Source organism: Danio aesculapii, chromosome 17 (genome assembly GCF_903798145.1).
Source record: "Danio aesculapii chromosome 17, fDanAes4.1, whole genome shotgun sequence".
NCBI lineage: Eukaryota > Metazoa > Chordata > Actinopteri > Cypriniformes > Danionidae > Danio > Danio aesculapii.
Genome location: NC_079451.1, coordinates 7,299,552 through 7,303,244, shown reverse-complemented (window position 1 = coordinate 7,303,244; position 3,693 = coordinate 7,299,552). Strand labels below are relative to the sequence as shown.

At 32.3% G+C, this 3,693-nt stretch overlaps 1 long non-coding RNA gene across 1 annotated transcript; it reads right to left on the bottom strand.

The window, feature by feature from the left end:
* Positions 1 to 655: 655 nt before the first annotated feature.
* Positions 656 to 2,998, bottom strand: LOC130245039 (uncharacterized). Its single transcript, XR_008839282.1, has 4 exons — positions 2,893 to 2,998; positions 2,134 to 2,263; positions 1,761 to 1,916; positions 656 to 1,353 (listed from the first exon to the last, which is right to left on the bottom strand). It is a non-coding gene; the product is annotated as an uncharacterized LOC130245039 (long non-coding RNA).
* Positions 2,999 to 3,693: the final 695 nt, after the last annotated feature.

Here is a 3,693-nt window from a genome sequence, read left to right as displayed (position 1 = left end):
TAAAGTTTGGGGTTTAAAAGCATTTCTTACTGTATTACAATAATATCAGTGTTGAAAGCATTTTAATACTTAACATTTTCGAGACACAGTGCTGTACTGTGCTCAGCATACACTGTAAAAACTGTTACTTAGATTAAACTCAAAAAAATTAAGGCAACATTTTCCAACTACTTTTTGTAAGTTTAGTGAACTTCTTGTTATTTTGATTTAGTAAAAATCAATATTATTTATTTTGCTGTATGCTAAAAAATTAAGTTGAGTCTACAATATAAAGCAAAATATTTGAGTTTAACCACTTAATTAAAATAAGTAACATTTAAAATAAAAACTTAAACTTTTTGATTTTAGTTAAATCATTTTCTCTATTACTCTTAATTTATTATTTCTCTATTAATCAATCCAATTTAAATAATTAGTTAGCATTGCCACAATTTTAATTAACAAGGAAAGAGAGGTATTCATTTCAAACATTTATTTCTCTAAAACAGATGCCATATACAAACTGGGTGCACTAAGTTTCTATAATCAATTTTAATGTTGTAAACATTTTAACATTATAATCACAGAAACTTTTAACTTAATCTTTAGGTACAACATAGAACACCTTTTAAAGTTCAGTCTGTGTACTCTAAGCACTGACAATAAAATAGCGACTCTTGACCTGAGCAATTTACATAAATGGAATGAATTTGGTGCACAACAATACATTTTCATTTGTACCAATACATAATAAACTAATACAAGAACATGTTTGAAGTACAGTCAGTGCTATATTCCAATAAAATATTTGACATAAAAATAAAATAAAGGGCATCTGACCTCAGCACTTGACATAACAAAACAAACTTCAGCACATCAAGTGCCCAGAAGCTGCAGACATACCCAGGAACTAAAGTCATCTGTGCTTGACAACCACATTGTTCTAAATTAAACTGTCCATCGAACAAGAGTGAAAGAAACAAGCTCTGAGCCCAGCCAATTAACAATTAAACATTCACAACTATCTTCTAGAAAATTCAACAAAAACACAACATTGCTATTTAGTGTGAGGCTTGCATTTGCTCAAACTCAGATGTTTGTTTTTTACTGTCATAAATCAGGAGGAAGGCTTTGGGCGCACTATGTCTAGTCCCACAAAAGGTCTTTGGAACACCTTAAATGTTTTGCAGAGTTGTGGTGGATACTGCAGGTTCAGAGCATGTCATCCCCAGAAGCAGGCAACATGCCCTGGCCAAGATCAGTAAGCACTGGGATTCCCTCAATGATGAAGCCCACCGCATCTGGTTCACGGCAGACATATATGTGCATATTGAGCATTTTCAAGTCCTCATGGACACTGCTCTCCGTTTTCCCCTGTATGAGCATAAACAGAACAAAACTGAAAATGTGGTAAACTGAAAATGCCACTCTTACAGTTATAGAGTCAGATAATTATGACTCCTGCATAATGTAAAACAAAGATTTTACTTTTGTGAAACTGCAGTTGAAAAATATGACAGTGTTTTTTAAATTAAGTCTACAAGCAACTGGAAGACGAAAAAGGTTAACTTGGGACCCTGGTTTCTGCACATACATTTGGGTGTTTGTACGTGTGTTTTGAACTTTTGAAAGAGATAGACTAGCCATTTCATTATATATACATACATACATACATACACGCACACATTTTTAATATTTAACCTTAAAATTAATTAGAAATTCATATTCACCCAATTAGGCAAAACGAGTAAATAAAGTACTTGTTTCCACTTTTGCCTCACCTGGATCAGTTCCAATAACAAGTTCTTGATGCGCTGACTAGCTGCTCCACCCTTCGCACTAAACAGGTCAAGAAATTTTGGAGTGTACTTGTCCAGCTGGGACATAAACACTGATTGTAGTGGAACTGTAGTACACCTTCAGAATTCTTCATTTATCTGTAATACATCAATTGTTTGTCTGTTATTTGGAACACTCAATATGTGTAAAGTACTGGCAACCTTTCATTCTTATGCAATGTAATACACCATAAAACATGTGGTGTGACTCTTCAGTATGTATTCAGCAAAAAGTGTGTCTAGTATCACAAAAACATCTTTGTTCACCATTTAAACAAAAACTGAGTGAACAGTATGTCAATGATAAATCATTTACCTGGAATGGTTCAAAGACGACGGGCCAGCTTTCTTTTAATTTTGGCCGATATGGGGACTGGGCAACCACTTCTATTCTTCTTCAGCTATATGTCCTGGCCATCTGTCATTCATGACTCTGACATCCCTTTCTAAAGAAGCAACAAAAATCAAATAAGAGTTTAGGAAAATATCAGGATCACTGATGTTATTGTAATGCAAAATAAATATTTAATATTTTTAGTTGAACAAATGGTATGAATTTTTATGATACAATTTGCAGAGGGGCGCCAAAAATATAATGTCCTTATCTTTTTCAAATCAAGCTAGAACAATCACTGTGACTCCAAACTTAGCAGTTAATGTAACTTTTAACTGGCACATGTACGAGGATGAGAGACCATGCCACTAATGTTTTGCTAGCTAATTCGGAAAGATGCTGAACATTTAAGACTAATTATTTGAGACAGAATAATTCACCAAAGCTAACGCTAACATTACTAGACAAAACAAAATGACAATGTTTTTTGTAAAAGTACACAAACTTAGTAGAAACATAATCTGGCATTATATCTCACATATACTCATCCTGTTAGCGATAATTGTTTTAAGATTTAATATACAATTTCAATAACTTACCTTCGGTAAGGCCGCATGGCGCCCAGCAAAACTGACAAACATACAGTGTGAAACCTGGTGATGCGTTTACATGTTATAGTGCAATAAATGCGTGCTCATTTGGCTAAAACCTAACTTTATGCAATGTAAATAGTTTACTTACATGTGTTGCACGTTGTATAAAGCCCTCAAACTCCACAGAAATCCAAAACTGGTCCGGTACAGGTGACACTCTGAGCAACGACGTCGTTCTGTGTGCATGCTGCAGCATGTGGGCGGATCGTGACGTTTTACTTTGGATATAAACACTTAAATAAAGTTTTGTGGAAGCAATTTATTTTGAAGGTCAGTAAAATGCAATTTTTTGATAGGTAATAATAAGTTACAGAAACAATCACACTTTTTACTTGTGTAAAACTTAAAATAATTCAAAAAGAAAAGGTAATCAATTTATTGGAAGAAATATACTTTTTTAAATTAATTCCTATCGACAACACCCTTGAAGAACTTTTTACAGTGTATATAAAGTAAGTACACCCCTCACAAATCTCTCTTTTAAATTCATATTTATAATATGAAGCTTTACAATATTATATTTGTGCATAAACATTAGATTAATCAGTACTGAAGCTAAATCTGGAGCTTATCTAACAAAATAACTTACGATAACGGCCCAAAATAGTACATCCAAATTTATATGTTACAGAAAAATATTAAATACAAATTTTAAAAAAGAGGAAAAATCAAGAGAAACAAAAAATGGAACAATTTAGTTGAAATTTTGTAGTTTGTAATTTTTCCCCAATATTTAGCTTGAATTTAATTGTATTATCTTTCACTTTCTAGTTATGTTTGGTGACTAAAATATTATTTTAATAAAAATATCTGCTTAATAAATCTGTTTTGTTTAAATGCACCAAAATACATTGCCTATATTCACTGAAAAATAAATAAAAATATTAAT